This window comes from Rhinopithecus bieti, unplaced genomic scaffold (genome assembly GCF_001698545.2).
Source record: "Rhinopithecus bieti isolate Rb0 unplaced genomic scaffold, ASM169854v2 scaffold_77916, whole genome shotgun sequence".
In the NCBI taxonomy this organism is placed as follows: Eukaryota; Metazoa; Chordata; class Mammalia; order Primates; family Cercopithecidae; genus Rhinopithecus; species Rhinopithecus bieti.
Window position 1 is genome coordinate 34,892 of NW_016828893.1, and position 15,827 is coordinate 50,718.

At 39.5% G+C, this 15,827-nt stretch overlaps 1 pseudogene; it reads right to left on the reverse strand.

Moving 5' to 3' along the window:
* LOC108523862 (zinc finger protein 652-like) overlaps positions 1 to 15,827 on the reverse strand; it is a 55,088-nt pseudogene that overhangs the window by 31,693 nt on the left and 7,568 nt on the right.

The following is a 15,827-nucleotide window of genomic DNA, read 5'->3' on the forward strand; positions in this document are numbered from 1 at the left end:
TCAAAAAAAAGAAACCCTGTCTCTACTAAAAAGACAAAAATTAGCTGGGTGTAGTGGTGCACGCCTGTAATCCCAGCTACTTGGGAGATTGAGCCAGGAGAATTGCTTGAACCTGGGAGGCAGAGGTTGCAGTGAGCTGAGATTGTGCCATTGCACTCCAGCCTGGGTGACAAGAGCAAAACTCCATCTCAAAAAAAAAAAAAAAAGATTGTATTCCGAAACTTTTCTGACTTTATTTTTCAGTTCTAGGAGCTTTTTGGATGGGTCTTTAGGGTTTTTTAGGTATATGATCATGTCATTGGTGAGCAGTGATCATTTGACTGCCTCTTTACCAGTTTGGATGTCCTTTATTTCTTTCTCTTGTCTGATTGTTCTGGCTAGGACTTTCAGTACTATGTTGAAGAGAAGTGGTAAAAGTGGGCATCCATGTCTTGTTCCAGTTCTCAGGTGGAATGCTTTTGTCTTTTCCTCATTCAATATAATGTTGGCTGTGGGTTTGTCTTAGATGGCTTTTATTAAGGTATGTCCCTTCTATGCCAATTTTGCTGAGGTTTTTAATCATAAAGGGTGCTGGATTTTGTCAAATGCTTTTTACGCATCTATTGAGATGATCATGTGATTTTTGTTTTAAATTCTGTTTATGTAGTATATCACATTTATTGACTTGCCTATGTTAAACCATCCCTGTGTTCCTGGTATGAAACCCACTTGATCGTGGTGTATTATCTTTTTGATATGCTGTTGGATTCAGTTAGCTAGTATTTTGTTGAGGATTTTTACATCTATGTTCATCAAGGATATTGGTGTGTAGTTTTCTTTTTTTGTTATGTCCTATCCTGGTTTTGGTATTACGGTAATGCTGGCTTTATAGAATGATTTAGGGAGTACCTCTTTTCTCTGTCTTTTGGAATAGTTTCAGTAGGATTTTTACCAGTTTTTCTTTGAATGTCTGAGAGAATTCAGCTGTGAATCCTTCTGGTCCTGGCCTTTTTTTGTTGGCATTTTTTTTTTTAAATTATCATTTCTATCTCACTGCTTGTTATTTGTCTGTTCAGAGTTTCTATATCTTCCTGGTTTAATCTAAGAGGGTTGTATATTTCCAGAAATTTGTCCATCTCCTCTAGGTTTTCTAGTTTGTGCCCATAAAGGTGTTCATAGTAGCCTTGAATGATCTTTTGTATTTCTTTGGTATTGCTTGTAATATCTCTCGTTTTGTTTCTAATTGAGCTTATTTGGATTTTCTCTCTTCTTGGTTAATCTTCCTAATGGTCTATCAGTGTTATTCAGCTTTTCTTTTTTTTTTTTTTTTTTGAGATGGAGTCTCGCTCTGTCACCCAGGCTGGAGTGCTGTGTGGCCGGATCTCAGCTCACTGCAAGCTCCGCCTCCCGGGTTCACGCCATTCTCCTGCCTCAGCCTCCCGGGTAGCTGGGACTACAGGCGCCGCCACCTCGCCCGGCTATTTTTTTGTAGTGTTTAGTAGAGACGGGGTTTCACCATGTTAGCCAGGATAGTCTCGATCTCCTGACCTCGTGATCCGCCCGTCTTGGCCTCCCAAAGTGCTGGGATTACAGGCTTGAGCCACCGCGCCCGGCCCATCTTTTCTTTTTTCTTTAATCAGCTGATATGAAATTATAAAATTCCAGAAGTCTGAGTATTTGAAACTTAGAAAAGTCACCAGAAAATACAAGCAAATTGGGCTTTAGTTTGGTGGTTCCCTTGGTTTAGATGACAGTCCCTCTGTGAGCTCAAGGTCGTCGTCTTGTTCATTTCCTTAGATCTGTTGTTTCAGTGACAATGACAGAACTCTTAGTGGAGGCCGAGGAGAGTCTGAGAACTAAAGAAACACCCACTGACTCCCTCTCTGCACAATCACACATGGGAACGTATCTCCTGGAGAACACACTTAAGGAGATGGATATTAGTGATGCTATGCTGAACTGTTCTTTGCCAGCTGCCGCACAAAGTTGTTCTCACTCTGGCCTTTATCATTTAAAGTTGTCCTTACTCTGGCCTTTATGATTTATGAAATCTTTTGCCACAGATTTCACAAAGGGTTTCTCTCCAGTGTTTGTTTTCATGTGTTCGTGAAAATACTGCTTCATGTTGAAATCTTTGCCACACCACTGGCACATGAACTGTTTGTGCCCAATGTGGATGCTCATGTGGGTGTGTAGCTGATAATTATACTGAAACCTTTCATCACAGTTCTTGCCTCTGAAGAGCTTCTCTCCAAAATGCTGCAGGGAATGCATCATGAGTGGCATACTGCATTTGAATGATTTTCCACAGGTTTCACATGTAAATGGCATGTCTGTCATGTGTGCAACCGTGTGTTTTCGCACATGAGCCATGGTATAGAATTTTTTCTCACAAATTTCACAGGAAAATTTCTTTTCTGCGTAACCATAGATGATCTTGATATGTTAATGAAGGATACAGTTTCTTGAACAATTTATTACAGGAGACACACTGAATGCTTTTTTCACAGTCTGTTTGCCGGTGAAGGTACAGCTTGCTTTCCAGGACAAACTTCTTGCCACATTTATCACAAATCCGCATGTGCCTATGAGTAATGTTCATGTGCTTCTCCAGACACCAGTGAGTGTTAAATACCCTGGGGCACATGTCTGTAATCCCAGCACTTTGGGAGGCCGAGGCGGGTGGATAATCTGAGGTCAGGAGTTTGATACCAGCCTGATCAACACGTAGAAACCCCGTCTCTACTGAAAATACAAAATTAACTGGGTGTGGTGATGCATTCCTGTAAACCCAGCCACTTGGGAGGCTGAGGCAGGAGAATCGTTTGAACCCAGGAGGTGGAAGTTGTGGTGAGCCAAGATCACACCATTGCACTCCAGCCTGGGCAACAAGAGTAAAAAACTGTCTCAAAAAAAACAAAAAACAAAACAAAACAAAAAACCCTGGGGCACTTCTCACAGGTCACACTTAGCTTTCTGAACTGGTGCTTCAGGCTCCTTTGTGGCCCGCTTCTTATGCCCAGGTGACTCTACGCTCTTCCTGCAACCTCTTGTAGTTCTGGGAGTAGGGGAAGTGGTAGCTGCAGCAACAGAGGCAGCTCTCCTCGTTTTCCTTTCTGTAATTCTGACTTTCTCTATTATCTTCTTCTTTTTCTTCTGCTTTTCATTCTCTCCAGTCATTGCTGTTATCTGTGGCCCCTTCCTCACTCTCTTCCTCCTCACTGTTGAAGAATAGGAGTCTCTTTGGATTGAGAAGAGGTACCCTTTTCCCCTTTAGGTACATTTAATGTTTGATTGTTAAGGTTTACCTCCACTATGATCTGCTCCCTTTTGCAAGAGACTTCTTCCTCTTCTTCTTTCTCTTCTGTGTCATCAGAATTCTCCTTGTCTTCCTTAATAGCATGCCTATTAGACTCTGCTCTTGTCTCCCTGAAGTATGGCTCTTCTTTGTTTCATTGAGATGTGGTTTACTCATCATGGTGTCCACAAACGTAAAATAAGGACTTCCTGATTCCCTGTGTTACACTTTGGTGGATAGGTCAAGTTCCTTGTTGACACCATGATGAAAGCTGGATGGCACTTGCCCATGATGGCTACCTCTTGTGCCATTCCTGCTATACTCACAGCACAGTTTTCAACCAGCTCCTGGTGAGAAATGGCTGTGCGCCTTGTTGGTAAATGGTTCAATTTTTTAAGCAGTTCAGACTGTAAAGAAAATAGCTTTAAAACAAAGTAATTATTAAGACTGAAATATTTTCCATCCCAAAGAATCACTCAAATGAAAAAAAGATATTCCTAGAAACTGAATTCTTCCAGTGTTGCAGCACCAAAGCGTAAGTCAAAAAGGTTTGGTATTATGAGAAGAGCAGACCACTAGTGATTTTTCTTCTGAACAGAATTACAAGGGACTTGGAGCATCTCATCTGGGCCGGCCACTTCCACCACCTAGATCAAAGCCTTGGCAGTCTGTCCCTGCGTGGGGGGACTGTAGCCAGAGTTACAACCTCCAGCCAGTCTGGCTCCTCACTACTGCCCAATGTCTGTCCTCAGGGCTGCTCCTCAGACCCGGCCTTGGCTGCTGGCCGCTGTGCTACGTGGCCACCGCTGCCATGTCTCTGGACTTCCTTCTGTCTGAGGGCAAGGAGGGCGGAAGGGTGGGCAGAGTGCAGGGAGGGAGGCAGGGGAGGGAGTGTGGGTGTGTGCGTGTGCGTGCAGGGAGGGAGGTGAGTGGCTGCAAGGGCGTGTGCCTGCCCAGTCCCCTTTCTTTATTGGCCACCCCCCTTTATTATCTTTTCAAAGAACTGGGTTTTTGTTTCATTTATCTTTTGTATTGTTTCTTTTTTGTTGTTTGTTTCAATTTCATTTAGTTCTGCTCTGATCTTTGTTATTTCTTTTCTTCTGCTGGGTTTTAGGTTGTTTGTTTTTGTTTCTCTAGTTCCTTGAGGTTTGACCTTAGACTGCCTTCTTATTTCTCTTTCAGACTTTTGATGTAGGTGTTTAACGTTAAGAACTTTTCTCTTATCACCTCTTGCTGCATCCCGAGGTTTTGATCGATTGTGTCACTGTTGTGCAGTTCAAATAACTTTTAATTTCCATCTTGATTTCATTGCTGACCCAGTGATCATTCAGCAGCAGATTAGTTTCCATGTATTTTCATGGTTTTGAGGGTTCCTTTTGGAGTTGATTTCCAATTTTATTCCACTGTGTTCTGAGAGAGTACTTAATGTAATTTTGATTTTCTTAAATTTATTGAGAGTTGTTTTGTGGCCTGTAATATGATCTATCTTGGATAATGTTCCATATACTGATGATAAGAATGTATATTCTGTAGTTGTTGGGTAGAATGTTCTGTAAATATCTGTTAAGTTCCTTTGTTCTAGGGTATAGTTTAAGTCCATTGTTTATTTGTGGTCTTTCTGTCTTGATGACTTGTCCAGTCCTGTCAGTGGATTATTGAAGTCCCCCACCAATATTGTGTTGCCATCCATCACATTTCTTAGGTCTAGTAGTAACTGTTTTATAAATTTGGAAGCTCCAGTGTTAAGTGCATATATATCTAGGATTCTGATATTTTCCGGTTGGACTAGTTTTTTAATCTTTTTGTTTGTTTGTTTTTTAGATAGTCTCTCTCTCCGTCATCCAGATTGGAATGCAGTGGTGTGATCTTGGTGTCATCGATGGTGTGACTGTGCCTTCTGGGTTCAAGCGATTCTTGTGTCTCAGCCTGCTGAGGAGCTGGAACTATAGTTGTACACCAGCATGCCCAGCTAATTTTTGTATTTTTAGTAGAGATGCAGTTTCACCATGTTGGCCAAACTGATCTGGAACTCCTGGCCACAAGTAATCTGCCCAACTCAGCCTCCCAAAGTGTTGAGATACAGGCATGAGCCACCATGCTTGGCCTAGTCCTTTTATCATTGTATAATATCTCTTTGTGTTTTTTAACTGCTTTTGCTTTTGAAGTTTGTTTTGTCTGATATAAGAATAGCTTCTCCTACTTGCTTTTGATGTTTGCATGGAGTATCTTTTTCCACCTTTTTACCTTAAGTTTATGTGAGTCCTTATGTGTTAGGTGAATCTCTTGAAGACAACAGATACATGGTTGGTGAATTCTTATCTATTCTGCCATTCTGTGTCTTTAAAGTGGAGCATTTAGGCCATACATTCAATGTTAGTATTGAGATGTAAGGTACTATTCTGTTCATCATTCTGGTTGTTGCCTGAATACCTTGTTTGTTTGTTTTTTCTCGTTTGCTATTGTTTTATAGGTCTTTATGGGTCCTGTGAGATTTATCCTTTAAGGAGATTCTATTTTGGTGTATTTTGAGGTTTTGTTTCAATATTTAGAGCTTCTTTTTTTTTTTTTTTTTTTTTTTTTAAGCAGTTATTGTAGTGCTGGCTTGGTAGTGGCAGATTCTCTCAGCATTTGTTTGTCTGTAAAAGACTATCTTTCCTTCATTTACGAAGCTCAGTTTTGCTAGATAAAACATTCATGACTGATAGTTGTTTTGTTTAAGGAGACTAAAGACAGGACCTCAGTCCCTTTGAGTTTGTAGGGTTTCTGCTGAGAAATCTGCTTTTAATCTGATAAATTTTCCTTTATCGGTTACCTGATACTTTTGCCTCACAGCTCTTAAGATTCTTTCCTTTGTCTTGACTTTAGATAACCTGATGGCTGTGTGCCTGGGTGATGATCTTCCCTTCTGACTGGTGTGAGATGGTATCTCATTGTGATTTTGATTTGCATTTCTCTAATGATCAATGATACTAAGCTTTTTTGCATTTGCTTTTTGGCCACATGAATGTCTTTTTTTGAGAAGCATGTGTTCGTGTCCTTTGCCCACTTTCTAATGGATTTTTTTTGTTCTTGTAAATTTAAGTTCCTTGTAGATGATATTAGACCTTTTTCAGATGGAGAGATTGCAGAATTTTTCTCCCATTCTGTAGGTTGTTTACTCTGTTGATAGTTTCTTTTGTTATGCAGAAGCTTCTAAATTAATAAGATCCCATTTGTCAATTTTTGCCTTTGTTGTGATTGCTTTTGGTGCCTTTGTCATGAAATCTTTGCCCATTCCTATGTCCAGAATGGTATCGCCTAGGTGATCTATTACAGTTTTGGGGTTTACATTTAAATGTTAAATCTATCTTTTTTTTTTTTTTTGAGACGGAGTCTTGCTCAGTCACTCAGGATGGAGTGCAGTGGTACGATCTTGGCTCACTGCAACCTCTGCCTCCCCAGTTCAAGCGATTCTTCTGCCTTAGCCTCCCAAGTAGCAGGGACTACAGGTGTGTGCTACCATGCCTGGCTAATTTTTGTATTTTTAGTTTCACCATGTTGAAATGGGGTTTCACCATGTTGGCCACACTGGTCTGGAACTCCTGACCTCAGGTGATCCACCCGCCTCGGCCTGGAAAGTGCTAGGATTACAGGCGTGAGCCACTGCACCTGGTCAGGTGTTTAATCTATCTTGAGTTGATTTTTGTGTATGGTGTAAGGAAGGGTTCTGGTTTCAATCTTCTGCATATGGTTAGCCAGTTATGCCAGCACCATTTATTGAATAGGGAGTCATCTTCAGTGCTTGTTTTTGTCAGGTTTGTTGAAGATTGGATGGTTGTAAGTGTGTGGACTTGTTTCTGGGTGTTCTGTTGTTTTCCACTGCTCTCTGTGTCTGTTTTTGTTCTAGTACCATGTTTAGTTACTGTGGCCCTGTGGTGTAGTTTGAATTTGGGTGGCATGATGCCTCCAGCTTTGTTCTTTTTGCTTAGGATTGCCTTGGCTATTCGGGATTTTTTTTTTTTGTTCCATGTGAATTTTAAAATAGATTTTTCTAGTTCTGTGAAGAATGTCATTGTAGTTTGATAGGAATAGCGTTGAATCTGTAAATTGCTTTGGGCAGTATGACCATTTTAATGATACAGATTCTTCTTCTCTGTTAGCATGAAATGTTTTTCCATTTGTTTGTGTCCTCTCTGTTTTTTTTTTTGAGCAATGTTTTGTAGTTCTTTTTGTAATCATCTTTCACTTCTCTGGTTAGCTATATTTCTAGGTATTTCATTCTTTTTATGGCAGTGAATGAGATTCTGTTCCTGATTTGGCTCTCGAGTTGGCTGTTGTTGGTGTATAGGAACTCTAGTGATTTTTGCACGTGGATTTTGTATTCTCAGAGTTTGCTGAAATTGTTTTTCAGCTTAAGGAGCTTTGGGGCTGACACTGTGGGATTATGTAAGTATAAGGCATGTCATCTACAAAGAGGGATAGTTTGACTTCCTCTCTTCCTGTTTGAATGCCACTTCTTTCTTTCTCTTGCCTAATTGTTCTGGAAAGGACTTTCAATACTGTGTTGACTAGGAGTGGTGAGAGAGGGCACCTCTGTCTTGTGCTGGTTTTCCAGGGGACTGCTTCCAGCTTTATAGATTCATTATGTCGTTGGCTGTGGGTTTGTCACAGATGTCTGTTATTATTTTACCAAGCTTATTGAGAGTTTTTATCATAAAGGGGTGTTGAATTTTACCAAAAGCTTTTTCTGCATCTGTTGAGATGATCATGTGGTTTTTGTCTCTAGTTCTGTTTGTGTGATGAATCATGTTTATTGATTTGCATATGTTAGAGCAACCTTGCATTCCAGGGATAAAGCTTAGTTGATCATGGTGGATAAGCTTTTTGATGTGTTGCTGGATTTGGTTTGCGAATATTTCTTTGAAGATTTTTGCATTGATGTTCATCAAGGATATTGGCCTGTTCTGTGACAGGTTTTGATATCAGGATGATGCTGGCTTCATAGAATGAGTTGAGGAGGAGTCCCTCCTCCTTAGTTTTTTAGAATTGTTTCAGTAGGAATGGTAATAGCTCTTCTTTGTACATCTGTTAGAATTTGGCTGTGAATTTGTCTGCTCCTTGGCCTCTTTTGGTTGGTTGGAAGTTTATTAAAATTCAGTTTCAGAGCTCATTATTGGTCTGTTCAGATATTCAGTTTCTTCCTGGTTCAGTTTTGGGGAGGGTGTATGTGTCCAGGAATATAAACATTTCTTCCAGATTTTCTGGTTTATGTGTATAGAGGTGTTCATAATAGTCTCTGATGATTATTTGAATTTTTGTGGGATGAGTGGTAATATCCCCTTTGCTGTTTCTAATTGTGTTTATTTGGATATTCACTCTTTTCTTCTTTATTAGTCTAGCTAACCATCTATCTGTTTTATTTATTTAATTTTAATTTTAATTTAATTTAATTTAATTTTACTTTACTTTATTTTTTATTTTATTTTATTTATTTTATTTTTGAGGCAGAGTTTCGCTCTTGTTGCCTAGGCTGGAGTGCAGTGGCATGATTTCAGCTCACTGCAGCCTCTACCTCCTGGCTTCAAGTGATTCTCCTGCCTCAGCCTCCCAAGTAGCTGGGATTACAGGCACGTGCCACCACACCCAGCTAATTTTTGTATTTTTTAGTAGAGACGGGATTTCGCCTTGTTGGTCAGGTTGGTCTCAAACTCCTGATCTCATGTGATCCACCCATCTCGGCCTCCCAAAGTACTGGTGTTACAAGCGTGAGCCACCTTGCCTGGCCGGTTTTATTAATTTTCTTTTCAAAAATCCAACCCCTGCCTTCATTGATCTTTTGAATGGTTTTTCGTGTTTCCCTCTCCTTCTGTTCACCTCTGATTTTGGTTATTTCTTGTCTTCCACTAGCTTTGGGCTTGGTTTACTCTTGGCTCCCTAGTTCTTTTAGTTTTAATGTTAGATTGAGACAGATATTTATTTTTGGTGTGGGCATTTAGTGCTATATATTTTCCTTTTAACACTGCCTTAGCTGTGTCCCAGAGATTTTGGGTATATTGTATTTTTGTTCTCATTAGTTTCAAAGAACTTGTTGATTTTTGCCTTAATTTCATTATTTACCCAGAAGTCATTTGGGAGCAGTTTATTTAACTTATGTGTAATTGTATGGTTTTGAGTGAATTTCTTAGTGTTGATTTTTAATTTGATTGTGCTGTGGTCTGAGAGACTGGTTGTTATGATTTCACTTCTTTTGCATTTGCTGAGGAGTGTTTTGTGTCCTGAGTATGTGGTCAGTTTTAGACTGTGTGTGATGTGGTAATGAGAAGAATGTATATTTTGTTGCTTTTGGGTGGCGAGTTCTGTAAATGTCTATCAGATCCGTTTGATCCAATGCTGAGTTCAAGTACTAAATACCTTTGTTAATTTTCTGCCTTGATGATCTATTGAATACTGTTAGTGGCATGTTGAAGTTTCCCACTATTGTGTGGGAGTCTTTCTTTGTAGGTCTCTAAGAACTTGCTTTATGAATCTGGGTGCTGCTGTGTTAGGTGCATATATATTTAGGATAGTTAAGTCTTCTTGTTGAATTGAATCCTTTACCATTATGTAATGCCCTTCTTTGTCTTTTTTTGATCTTCATTGGTTTAAAGTTGGTTTTGTCTGAAATTAGGATTGCAACCCCTGCTTTTTTGTTTTTTCTTGCTTGGTAGATTTTTCTCCATCCCTTTATTTCGAGTCTGTGGGTGTTTTTACATGTGACACGGATCTCTCGAAGACAGCATATTAATGGATCTTGGTTCTTTGTCTAGCTTGCTACTCTGCACTTTTTAATTGGGGAATTTATCCCGTTTACATTCAAGGTTATTATTGATATGCGTAGATTTGATCCTGTCATCATGATGTTAGCTAGTTATTATGGAGACATGTTAGTGTGGTTGCTTTATAGTGTTACTAGTCTGTGTACTTAAGTTTGTGTTTGTTGTGGCTGGTAATGGTCTTTCCTTTCCATATTTAGTGCTTCCTTCAGGAGCTCTGAAAAGGTGGGTCTGAGGGTAATGAGTTTCCTTAGTGTTTGATTGTCTGAAAAGGATCTTATTTCTTGTTGGCTTATGAAGCTCAGTTTGGCCAGCTATGAAATTCTGGGTTTGAATCTCTTTTTTTAAGAATATGGACTATTGGCCCCCAGTCTCTCCTGGCTTGGGTTTTTCCTGAGAGGTCCACTGTTAGTCTGATGGGCTTGCCTTTGTAGGTCACCTGATCTAGCTACCTTTAACATTTTTTTCTTTCATTTTGACTTTGGAGAATCTGATGATTGTATTTCTTGGAGATAATCTTGTGAAGTATGTTACTGGGGTTCTCTGCATTTCCTGCATTTAAATGTTGGCCTGTCTAGGTTGGAGGAAGCTCTCATTGTTGATATCCTGAAATATGTTTTTCAAATTTCAAGTTTCTTACACACTCCCCGTCTCTTTCAGGGACACCAATGAGTTATGGATTTGGTGTCTTTTTTTAAAATTTATTTTTTATTTTTTATTTTTTGAGATGGAGTCTTGCCCTGTTGCCAGGCTGGAGTGCCATGTGGCATGATCTCGGCTCCCTGCAACCTTTGCCTCCTGGGTTCAAGTGGTTGTCCTGCCTCAGCCTACTGAGTAGCTGGGACTGCAGGTGCGTGCTGCCACCACACCCAGCTAATTTTTGTATTTTTAGTGCAGATGGGGTTTCACCACGTTGGCAAGGATGGCCTTGATCTCTTGACCTTGTGATCTGCCTGCCTTGGCCTTTGGATTTGTTCTCTTTACATAAGCCCATATTTCTTGAAGGTTTTGTTCCTTTTCATTCTTTTTCTCTGTTGTTTTCTGACTGTTGTTATTTAAGAAACCCAGTCCTCAAGCTCTGAGATTCTTTCCTCACCTTGGTCTGTTCTGCTGTTGATACTTGTGATTGCGTTATCAAATTCTTGTAGTGTGTTTTGCAGCTCTGTCAGGTCAATTACATTCTTTTCTATACTGGCTATTTTGACTTTCAGTTCCTGTATCAGTTTATTATGATACTTAGCTTCCTTGGGTTGGGTTTCAACATATTCTGTTATCTCAATGATCTTCCTCCCTAACCATGTTCTGAATTATATTTCTGTCATTTTAGCCATCTCAGCCCCGTTGGGAACCCTTTCTGGAGAGGTGGTGTGGTTTTTTTTTTTTTTTCAGATGGAGTTTTACTCTTCTTGCCTAGGCTGGGGTGCAATGGTGTGATCTTGGTTCACCGCAACCTCTGCCTCACAGGTTCAAGCTATTCTCCTGCATCAGCCTCCCGAGTAGCTGGGATTATAGGCTTGCGTCACCATGCTTAGCTAATTTTGTATTTTTAGTAGAAATAGTATGTCTCCATGTTGGTCAGGCTGGTCTCGAACTCCCGACCTTAGGTGATTCGCCTGCCTCGGCCTCCCAAAGTGTTGGGATTACAGGTGTTAGCCACCATGTCCAGCTAGTGTGGTTGTTTATATGAAAGATGGCACTCTGACTTTTTGAGTTGTCAGAATTATTGCACTGATTCTTTTTTATCTTTGTGGGCTGATGTTTCTTCAGTCTTTGAAGTTGCTGACCTTTAGAGTTTTTTTTTTTTAACTTTTATCCTGTTTGATGACCTTGAGGGTTTTGATTGTGTTATAAGGTGAATTCAGCTGACTGGCTTAGTTTGCAGAAGATTTTAGGGGGCTAATGCTCCACTCACAACTTCTGGGCTGCATGCTCTAACTCTGGGTGACTTGTGTTGGGTCCTGACTTTGCTCTCTGACTCCTTGAAGTTAGGAATCCACTGTGCTGGTGGGGGTGGGGGCTGAGGGGCTCCTGGACCACAGGTCACTTACACTCCAATTGGAGTGCATTTTGTAGTGTGGTGGCAGCAGGATCCATGTTTGTTTGCATGTGCTGCCAGCATCAGCAGTGACAGCATGGTGGAGTGCACACTGCTGCAGCAGCGTGCTGGTGAATGCTGAGGTTCTTGCCTTTGTGCAAGCATTCACCACAGCGGAGGAGGCAGTATGACTGGGGGAGGTTGGGGGCTTCTGTTAGTGACTGTGCAAATGGGTGTGCTAGTGGTGATGTGAGGATGGAGGTGGGGCGCTGTCAGGCGCAGGCCTGTGTGTTATGGGGTAGTCATTCAGAAAGTGAGAGAGTCTGCTCTTCTCTAGGCCTAGTTTCACTCCTGTGGCAGTGTTGGTGCAAGGGCGGGGCTTCGGAAGGGGTGGGTCTGCCTTGCTCTGTGCCCTGCAAGGCTCTGACTGCAGTGGTGGTTCAGCTGTGTCTGGTTGGTCATCTTGGCCTCTCTTTTGTCCTGGACAGCAGATGAGACCCAAGGTGCAGCGCCTTTCCAGCTAAATGTCAGTGCTTCAGAGGCTTCTCTGCTTCTGTGTTCTGGAAGAGCTATTTGTAGTATTTTTGAGGCGCCTCCGTACTGTTCTCCATAGTGGTATACTAGTTTACATCTCCAGCACAGTGTATAACGGTTCTGTTTTCTCGCATCCTTGCCAGCATTTGTTATTTTTGTCTTTTTGATGATAGCCATTTTAACTGGGAGTGAGATGATACCTCGTTGTTGGTTTTATTTGCAATTCTTTGATGATTAATGATATTGAGCATTTTTTTCATATATTTATTGGCCATTTATATGTATTTTTTGAGAAATGTTTGTTCAGATTATTTGCCCGTTTTCAATTTTAATTGTTTCAACCTTTAATATCAACATTAATTGTGTTTTCAAATCTAAAGACGAATTACAGATAGAAAATTTATGAAAATTATGGGGCACAGCATTCACAGCATTAGACAAAGAATACAAAGCATTGTAACACACATGTCACTCTTCTTGTAATGATGAACAAAGAAAGAATAGCTAATTTTGTATTCTGACCACAGTATAAATAAATGCAAAAATATACGGCAGTTAAGCGATAGCTGTTAGGTAGAAAGTATTGATCATAGGCAGAATGTATTGCATGGGAGGAGGGAAATATATCAAGGAATTTAGTTAACAATGCTGGAAAAACCATGCCAGTCAACCAGATCTTGAGGCAAGAGTCATACTTCACAGACAAAAAGAGCAAAATGTAGAGAAAAACCATGTCTCACTATGGAATGGTCTGTAGTCTTTTAATCACAGTGCCATAGAAGGAGCTTGACCAAGCACTGCCCATGATCTGCAGAGTTATGTGCATAATACTCAGTTTTCCTGCTGGGGATACCCCAGTTCATGACAATGACAAGAGAATGAGAAAGGCCACCTGCAAATGAAATGAGATCATCCCACCTGCAATAGCAGATACGGTCTTATTAGTGCCATCTCAGGGGTTGTGCCACAGAAAGAACAGTGTCCTGGGGAAGGAGATCAGATATTAGGTCAAGCCTGCATTCTCACAGGAGCTCATTTGCCCATTTTGTAATTTGATTTTTTTAAATTTTGCTTTTGAGATGTTTGAATTTCTTGCATATTCTGGTTATTAAGTCTCCTGTCAGATGAGTAGTTTCAGAATATTTTCTCCCATTCTGTAGGTTGTCTTTTCACTTTATTATTTCCTTTTCTCTGCAGAGCTTTTTCATTTTATGTAATCCAGTTTGTTTATTTTTGCTTGCGTTGCTTATGTCGCTTTGAGGTCTTATTCATAAAATCTTTGTGTAGACCACAAATAGTGGTCTTATAGTAGTTTTATAGTTTTGGGTTTTAGATTTAGGTTTTCGATTTACTTTCAGTTGACTTTTGTATAGGGTGAGAGAGGTGGAAGTCTAGTTTCATTGTTCTCCACATGAATATCCAGTTTTCTCAGCATAGTTTATTGAAAAAACGGTCCCTTTGCCAATGAGTGTTCTTGGTACTTTTATCAAAAACGAATTGGCTGTAGATATGTGCATTAATTTCTGGATTCTTATGCCAGTATCATGATGTTTTGGTTACTATTGCTTTGTAGTATGTTTTGAGCTGTAGTAGTATGATGCCTCTAGCTTTGCTCTTTTTTGCCCAAGATTGCTTTGACTATTTGGGATCTATTCTGGTTCCATGCTGATTTTAGGATTTTCCCCCTTATTTCTGTTAAGAATGTCAGTGGTATTTTGTTAGGGATTGTGTTGAATCTGTAGATTGCTTAGGGTAGTATAGCCATTTCAACAATATTTATTCTGCTGATTCATAAACTTGGCCTTTCTTTCCATTTATTTGTGTCCTCTTCGATTTCTTTTATCAGTGTTTTGTAGTTTTCCTTGTAGAGATCTTTCACCTCCTTGGTTAGATTTATTCTTAAGTATTTTTTTTTTGTAGCAATTGTAAATAGGATTGCCTTCTTCATTTTTTGGTTCTTTCATTGTTCCTGTATAGAAGTGCTACCGATTTTTGTTCATTAATTTTGTATAATGCAAGTTTGCTGAATTAGTTTATCAGTTTTAAGAGATCTTTGGTAGAGTCTTTAGGTTTTTGTATATATAAGATCATGTCATCTGCAAACTGGGACAGTTTGGCTTTCTGCTTCCCAGTTTTGATGCCTCTTACTTATTTTTCTCGCCTAATTGCTCTGGCTAGGACATCTAGTGCTATGTTGAATAATAGTGAACATCCTTGTCTTGTTCCAATTCTTAGAGGAAAAGCTTTCAGTTTCTCTCCCATTCCAGAAGATGCTAGCTGTGGGTTTGTTATATATGACCTTTGTATATTGAGATGCTTTCCCTCTACACATAATTTATTAAGTGTTTTCATCATGAAGGAATGTTGAATTTCATTAAGAGCTTTCTCTGAGTCTACTGAGATGTTATGGTTTTTGTCCTTCATTCTATTAATGTGATGTATGATGTTTATTTCTTTGCATGTGTTGAATTATTCTTATATTCCTGGGATTAATCCCACTTGGTTATGGTTATCTTTTTGATATGTTGTTGGCTTTGGTTTGCTAGTATTTTGTCGAGGATTTTTGTGTCTGTGTTCATCAGGGATATTGGCATGTAATTTTCTTTTTTGGTTGTGTCTTTATGTGGTTTTGCTATCAAGGTAATGCTGCGCTTGTAGAATGAATTAGTGAGAATTCCCTGCTTCAACATTTTGAAATAGTTTGAGAAGACTTGGTATTAATTCTTCTTTAAAAGAATGATAGAATTCTTTGGTGAAGCCATTGTTTTTGGACTTTTCTTTGTTGAAAGGCTTTTTATTACTGAATTGATCTCATTACTTGTTATTGGTCTGTTCAGATTTTGTTTCTTCTTAGTTTACTCTTTGTATGTTGTAGGTGTCCAGGAATTTATCTGTTTTAGGTTTATAAATTTATTGACGTATTTCATAGTAATCACCAATGAGCCTTTGTATTTCCGTGGGTCCTGTTGTGCTGTCTCCTTTTTCACTTCTGATTTTATTTATTTGGATCTTTTCTCTTTTTTCTTAGTCTAGCTAATGGTTTACCAATTTTATTTATTTTCAGAAAACCAACTTTTAGTTTTGTTGATCTTTTGTTTTTAGTCTCAATTTTGTTTTCTGTTCTGGTCATTATGTCTTTTTTTTTTTTTTTTTTTTTTTTTTTTTTTTTTTTTTTTTGGGGGGGTTTCCC